Here is a 7892-nt window from a genome sequence, read left to right as displayed (position 1 = left end):
ATCCATCTGCTCCGTCAAGGACTTCACTAGAGAAATCATTTAAGCAACAGTCTGTATGGGAGCTACTTAGGCAAGGGATGTACTTAAAACATGATGATTACTTTTAAGTCACGTTTCCAGAATGCAACACTTCATTCTGTACAGCTTTTAACCTCCACGAGAACATCTGTCGAAACTCCTAAAATATCCATGTGGGCAGGTGTCACCCCTCTGCATCACACTGCAAAACCCCCATGCAGCCAGCCAGTCTACTTTTTCCATATTTTAGTGATTTTTGTATTAACTGAAGGGCTAACCTACAGTCTTTTGTACTGAACACAGTACTACCCACTTCTCAGAGTTTAAACAAGACAGACCATGAGGGTGGATTTCATAAATGGATGGAAGTGATAGACTAAGAAAACGTCCCATACTCTTTACATTAAGGTCTCTTTTAGTTTGTGATAATCTTAGTTAGAAATAAAGCAATGGCAGCATATCCCACAATCATAGAATAGTCTGGGTTGGAAATCACCTCAAAGATCATTTCATTCCAACCCCCTGCCATGGGCAGGGACACCTTCCACCAGACCAGGTTGCTCCAAACCCTGTCCAGCCTGGCCTTGAACACTTCCAGGGATGGGGCAGCCACAGCTTCTTCTGGGCAACCTGTGCCAGGGCCTCACCACCCTCACAGGGAAGAACTTCCTCCTAATATCCCATCTAACCCTTTCCTCTGTCAGTTTGAAGCCATTTTCCTTTGACCTCTCCCTCCATGCCCTTACCCAAAGTCCCCCCCTCCTGCTTTCAAAATATTTTCATATACCAAAGAAAAGATGGAGGGTACAAGAGAAAGGTAAATTTGCTGCCAACAATCAGCCACAACCTTAAAAATGCCTCTGAATATTCAAGATGCCCCAGTTGGAATAATGGAATATGGAATAACAGGAAAAGCAGTCCACTGCTGAATTCACCAGGACATCCAGGAAAATATCCCCTGCTACAGGGATGAGTTGCTGTAGGCTGGTCTGTATTACTAACTTCCAAAAAGCTGGATGCAGTATGAGAAGCTGTTTGAAATAAGATTCTCAGACATTATCTTCATGGATAATGAGATCCTGCTGGAACTGAGGACACGACCCACCTTCAACTCTGCCTCCGGCCAGTTCTGTTTCACTGAAGAGCTGAATTTTCAGGTAAAACTTCTTAAACTCCCCTGGAAAGATGACTCAGGTCTTTTATTGCTTGCACTGCTCAGAGTGTACAAGAGGTGAACGCAAGAACTCCCAGGCTGGCACTGAGATCTTCCATGAGATCTTGCTTTCAGCATGTCCAGAGTATGGGAACTGGAGATTGGAAAGCTTCCTGCTGCTCCTTAGATTTCCTCATACTTCACAGACAGGATCATTAAACCAACAGGGTGGGGCTTTTCCTCTTTTATCTCAAGTCCACACTGTTTTTTCTCACTGGGAAAACCATCTCCCTTTGTCTTCCCTCTCAGCACCTTATGGCTTTCCAAACCATTTTCAAGCACCATCTTTACGCAAAGGACCTAAACCAAGACCTTGTGTTAACAAATTTTACATATTCCATCCATTAGAGGTTGCATTATCCCTGAGGAAAATTCTCCAGCTATATAAAACCACCTTGCAAGAATTTAAACTCCTAGTACTTCTGCATTCAGCAACTCCATTCACTAAAATAACACACTTCCCTGTTTTCAGCCCTAGATTACACCACTGAAGATTCTCTGTGGAGCCTCTTGCACAAAAAGTCACGAGGAGCAATTCCCCAATCACTATAACCGATTTCAAATGGTGCTAGAAAATATTATTGACTCTGAACACCAAAAGAAATCAGTCATCCTCTAAAGGGGTTACGGAGATCTGCAAGGACGAAGAGTGAAGTGCTGGATAGTATTTGACACTGGAGAATCCCCAAACTCTTGAAAAATGTTAATTAATTACCTCTGTGGCATTATTCGCTAACAAAACATTAAAAGCGTTATTAAAATGTTGATGAGAAAACAAAGGTACAGTGAAAACTTTCAAAATCAACCATTAGCTACATGCATCTTTTAATACAGTGAAATACTTATAAAAATATCATCTTGAAGCACTTAAAAACTGTCCAAATTTCAGTAAACTTGGACAACGTGACCAACCACAGCGTGTTCCAATTCTCACAGTCGCTGGTGCTGGCCATTTCCATCAGCTACAAGGAGCACATTCAGCCATCAAACTGTGACCTGAACACTGTGAAGTCACACAAAATAAATAACATATTCTCACCTGACAAACACGCCACAAGAAAAAGCAAGACACGCAGCTGGGATGCAAACAGCATCCACAATTCCCAGCACTTCAGTGCAGAATCACCTGCTCTAAATTCCATTGTGTGTCTTGTATGATACACATACAAGGTATTTACAAGGTTGATAATGAACCAACCAAGGTGTACCCATGTAAGGCTAAAACATGTTTTGAGTTGAAAAAAAAAGTGGAGTACATACAGTTCCCTTCCTAATTCCTCACCATGTTGTATGAACTAGCTGTGCTAGAGTTTTCACCAGCTGGTGCATTAAAATCAACATCTTCAATATTGAGCTGGAATTCTGTGTCACACTTTTCTGTGTTGTCTCTGTCTCATGAGCCCTCCTCTGGTTCCGAAGCTGCCGTTCACCACTCACAAGGATTATAAACATGCTGACAGCAGAATTCCTGCCTTTGAAATCACACACTGCACAGCTCTCCCAAGAGTCACTTGGGCCACAGACCCCCCACGGTCCCAAGGGACCTCATTTGGTGGTGGAGCTAATTACAACAGCAGAACCACACAAGGAAGATGCTGACCTTCTCTTCTTTTCCTCTGAGGCTTCTGAGGATCCGATTCCCTGATGAAGGCAGGCATTCTTCCTCCAAGAACACTGATTTCAAATGGTGCTAGACAATGAATAGTTAAATCTAAACCACCATATGAAACCAGCTTCCTGAGGGAGCTTGTGTCTAGCTGGGAGGATATTCCTGTAACAATAAATTGGAAATGCCACAGAAGAATACCTAGCCATGTCGGGTTTTTATTTTTCCTATTAAACAGTTGATGCTTTTTTCTTATTCTTACCCTTGATTTTGGTTTGAGTCACCAAATGTTCACTTCTGTTTTCTATTATATTGCTACCAACAGCAAGAGAATTGCTTGCAGCAGTGTCACTCTGAAGAATTTTGTTAGCCAAGCTTGAACAACATGTACAAGGCTTTAACAAGGAATGAAGGGCCTTCATCCTACTTGTGTTGCTGTCTTCTATTAACACATTCTGTCTGCTGAGCTCTGCCCACAGAACAGCTACCTCCAGACACACCAGCAAGGGTAGTGCTGCTGCAAACTCCCTCTCATGATGGCAAAACACGTGTGACAGTTCTCCTGCAGGATGTTACCATGTCTTCATTTTAACAGCAGCAGCCAAAGTACCAGCGTGGCACAGAAGCTACACGTTAAGGCCTAAATGTTTAATATTCAAAGGCCATGCAGAGAGCCTGAAAACTTGCCCACCTGCCTGCTAGCCCTGGCTGAGGTGGGATTTGCAAATTAGGGAGAAAGTGTGTGCCCAAACCTAACGCTAAGGACTGCATTGATTACGGATTGTTCAGACCTGGCACTCACCACCTGGAACCAGCACTACTTCTTAGAAATCTGACACAGGGCTTTTTCCTGGAAATCTGCTACTGAAGTGTGTTCTAGACAATTTACTCCCTTTCAAGCAGATTTGTTTTTTTGTTTTTTTTAATAACCTGTCTGCAGCTCCTCATCTCAGCTGGCAGAACAAACCTGAGATCCGAAGGACCACATCTGCAGGGCCATGTCGAGCAAGTCTGACTGTCTGCACAGCCCCGCTCTGGGGCGACACATTCTGGGAAGCACTCGATAGGTAACATCACAGCCTCTCAGCCAGGAACTAACTACCCCCCCAAGCAGCAGCAGAGAAGGCACCACGGAGTTTCTGGTGGCAGAGGGAGGCACAGAGAGGCCGTGTGCCCCATCCGGGTGTAGAACAGCACTGTTTTAAGGAAAACAACCCAACGGAGGAGGATGGGCCTCCGAGAGCGGGCAGTTACTGGAAGAGCTGTCACTGTGCCAGGCCACATCAGCACTGGATTTACTGTGCAGCTTTTCTGTCCAGAAAGTGCCTGTGTGGAGCAGAGCAGGCAGGAAGCAGCAGGACCGAGCTGTGCTCCCGCCCGTGTGTCCCCAGGCTCTGCCCCGAGCACATACAGCTGCCTGGGAATCTTCCACGCAGGCACACAAAAACACTGGTGCTCTAGCAATACAATAAAGCTGCTTTGAAGTGGGGGCAGAACCAAACTGATTCCTCCAGCAATGCAAAAGCCCCAGATTTTGCCTTACTGCAGTATTTTCAAGAAGAGTGAAGCATCTTAATTCTTCCCCCCTGCAGTTCATTACCCTTTTGTGCTCTGTACCAGCTCCTGGAAGCCCTGTGAAAGCTGATTTTAATAGATTAGAACCACAGAGTAATTTAGGTTGGAAAAGACCTTTAAGATGATCAAGTCCAACCTCTGACTTAATGCCACCTATGCCCACTAACCCATGTCATGAAGTGCCAGGTCCACTCGTTTTTTGAGAACTTCCAGGGATGGTGATTCCACCACTGCTCTGGGCAACCTGTTCCAGCGCTTAACGATTCTTTCAGTGAAGAAATTTTTCCCAATATCCAACCTGAGCCTCCCCTGCTGCAACTTGAGGCCATTTCCCCTTGTCCTGTCCCTGGTTCCTTGAGAGAGGAGACCAACCCCACCACCTTCCCCCCTCCTGTCAGGGAATTGTAGAGAGCGAGAAGGTCCCCCCTGAGCCTCCTCTTCTCCAGGCTGAGCCCCCCCAGCTCCCTCAGCTGCTCCTCATAGAACTTCAGTTCCAGACCCTACACCATCACCCAAGATGAACCCATCTGTGGAGTCCTGATTACAGGCAAAAAAGTATTTTCAAACTCTTTCCCTTCAGGGTGCAGAAAACCATGTAAAAGACCAATCACATAATTTCCTAAAGCTTTATCATCTCCCAAGATGCAGCTCTCTCTTCCTTTACCACAAGGACAACAAAACCAACCAGCTTAGACTAGGAACCAAACTTCTAGATGGCTGAAGGAGAGAAATCAAGTTAGTGGGGACAGTTCTCACAAGGGCATCTGTCAGCAGCACAGCTAACACAGTCCTCTCCAAGAAAATCTTCATGAGAAAGTCCAAGAAACCTGAGATCCATCTGTGAAACAAGGAAAGCAATGACACTTCCCAGCCATTATCTTCCCAGGACAAGGCTAAATCGTGCTGTAGCATCTCTTCTATGCATTGCATTCATGACACCCATGGATTTGAAGCAGAGGTCTGGCTGCATGGCTCTGCCTTTACCGCACGACCTAGGATGGGTGCAGACCACAGCATCTCCATCTGACTATCCAGAGAGCAAGTTCTGCCATTTAATATCATTTGCACTTCTGAAGAAAGCATCTTTCAGAACTTGTAATAACTCTGTGTCTTTCTAGAACACGGCTAATGAGAAACACGCTCGCGTTAGGGCTGTAAACTGTCATTTCTAAATTGGAAAAACAAATGAACTGCACAGAGAGAGCTATTGTGCTGCTCCAAGATGCCTCCTTCTAATTAGGTCCTGGAAGTTTTAGAACATTTTCAGATCTTGAACTGCTCCATCCTTCTTAGATTTAATGATCAGAAGAGCTGAGGGCAACTTTCTCATTGAGCTGGGAAGAAGAGGAGGAACAGAGGAGTTAACTTTTTTACATTTAAAAGCAAGAGCTTGGGAAATAGGAAGAGCAAACCCAGAATTCACTGTAAATTGGTAAAACCTGTAGCTGGAAGAGCATTTGATTACATTTCTGTTTCTGTAATTACAAATTAAGTGTTCTGTAATCCTCCAGAGAAAATTATGAGAATGACATGCCAGTGACTTAAGCCCTAATCTTAAATACTTAATAATTCATGTTTTTATTTGACATTGATGGGATGACTTGCATGAGTAAAGCTTTGTCTGCAATTAAAGCACTGCAAGAACAAAGTTTACAATGGTTTTGTTTTGCTGCTAAGTAACTGTACTGATTTACAGGTGGTTTAGCTGCATTCAAACACCTATCAGGGAACCCTCTCTCTTCCACTGATGAATTCCTGCAGAATTTCTGCACTTGGAATAATTTGAGAACTGTGATCCCATCTGTGACTGCAAATGACAACTGTGGGCACTTTATCAGATTAATCAGGGATAATCAGAGAGGACATGCACTGGGTGCGACTTGGAAAGACTTCCATGTGGACTAATGATCCCTGCACAGGAAATTCATTAAAAAATAAGTCCTACAGCTTCCTTTCCGTGCCCTGCCACAACAGGAGCTGTGTAAATGGATTTTGTGAGAGCTTGACTTAGGACAGCTTTACGATCCATCTGAAAGACTGAGCCAGCCTGTAATTTGCAGACAATGGCCTGTGAGAACATTACATCTGACAAACTGCTCAACTTACTGTAACTTTTTAAATTCCCCCCATTTTTATTTTTTTTTTTTTAATAAAACGTGAAGCCAGGGGAAGATGACAGAGTGACAAGTCTGAAGAAAGGTTCTGTCTGTAGAAGGGGAAGGGACTGTGAGAACTTCCTACTTAATGCCTCACCATGGATCTCATTTATGAGCTGCTGCAGACACCCCATGGCATGATGGAGATGAAGGAACCACTGAGAAATTATCTGTCAGCTGAAAAACCAATTAATATTAACTGCAGTGAGAAAAGAACTGTCTACCCAGATAGAAATTGAGACTGTGAAGTCAGTTACAGATGTCTTTAAGGGTTGTTTTTTTTTTTTTGGTCATTTTCAACTTGAACTTAAACCACAGCTATTGGGGAAAAGCTGCTTCATCTTTTCTTTTTCTGCACCATCAATCCCCCAGCGTTTTCACCACCAGCTTAATGAATTCCAACTATCAAGAGAGCTCATCCGCTATGTAATTTGTCTTTTTTTGTTCCCTTCACTAAACAAGCAGGAAAAATGTTTTTAATTTGCAAGGCTGAATAAATGCCTACTGTGTTTGCCAAGACTTTATTGACATTCATGGCTGTCCACAAAGCTGACTGACTTCTCACAGAGATGGTTTATCTCCTCAAGTAAAAAAAAATAAACCTGCCCAAACAAGAAGATGTTAATCTTCCTTAATAAAATAAATGAAAAGCAGCAGTTCAATAAATAATCCTGTGGCTAGTGAAACACCCCTTCATCCAGGATATGGTCCCAGAGCAGATTTTTGTTGACAGCAAGATCACTTAGCATTGGGACACCCTCCAGTGCTCACTGCTGCCTCTGATGCTGCAGTTCATGTCACCTTCAAGTTGTACCAATACGACTGCCCGTGGGCATCATTCAAATGATTCTAATTCAAAGGAAAAAAAATAAAATATAGGGTTTCTTTTCTTGACTGAGTTATTTTCAGCCATCTGGTTTTCCGCACGGTCAGGGAAGAGATGGCACTGCATTGCTGCTGGGCTGGAAATGAATGGCTGGGAGTGGGCAGAAACTTATTAAAGCTGGCAGTAGCAAAAGACATGAACTGTGGAATTACACCTTGGATAGCATCAAATCCCATCTCTCTTGCTCAGCTGGTCATGAGGAGTTGAGATGAGTTTCAGCCTGCAACGAAACACAGCTCTTGAACTTTCACAAGAAAATCAATACACTGAACTCTGAGGTTCTTACTCAAGTTTTACTGGGTTTTTGCACAAGGTCCAACTTCCCCCACAGGCCTGAATTTTTCCATCTGAATTTTTCTTACTGAACAATTTTGTTTTCTTACGTTAAATGGGCAGTGTGCAAGAAACAATCAAAGCCTCCACGAATGGAATTTATTA

General features: G+C 43.6%; 1 long non-coding RNA gene across 3 annotated transcripts in view; it reads right to left on the bottom strand.

Moving 5' to 3' along the window:
* Positions 1–4855: 4855 nt before the first annotated feature.
* The window catches only part of LOC108641511, an 80731-nt gene continuing 77694 nt past the window's right edge, over positions 4856–7892 (bottom strand). For 2 of the 3 annotated variants that reach the window (XR_001922032.2, XR_001922034.2), the window contains one exon: positions 6864–7674. This is a non-coding gene — a long non-coding RNA (uncharacterized LOC108641511). Of the gene's footprint in view, positions 5747–6863; positions 7675–7892 lie in introns of those variants that run through there. The other variant, XR_001922033.1, reaches the window with a different exon arrangement.

The sequence above is a fragment of the Manacus vitellinus genome, unplaced genomic scaffold, assembly GCF_001715985.3.
Source record: "Manacus vitellinus isolate BGI_N305 unplaced genomic scaffold, ASM171598v3 scaffold_65_pilon, whole genome shotgun sequence".
Lineage (NCBI taxonomy): Eukaryota > Metazoa > Chordata > Aves > Passeriformes > Pipridae > Manacus > Manacus vitellinus.
This window is presented reverse-complemented; position numbering and strand designations above follow the sequence as displayed.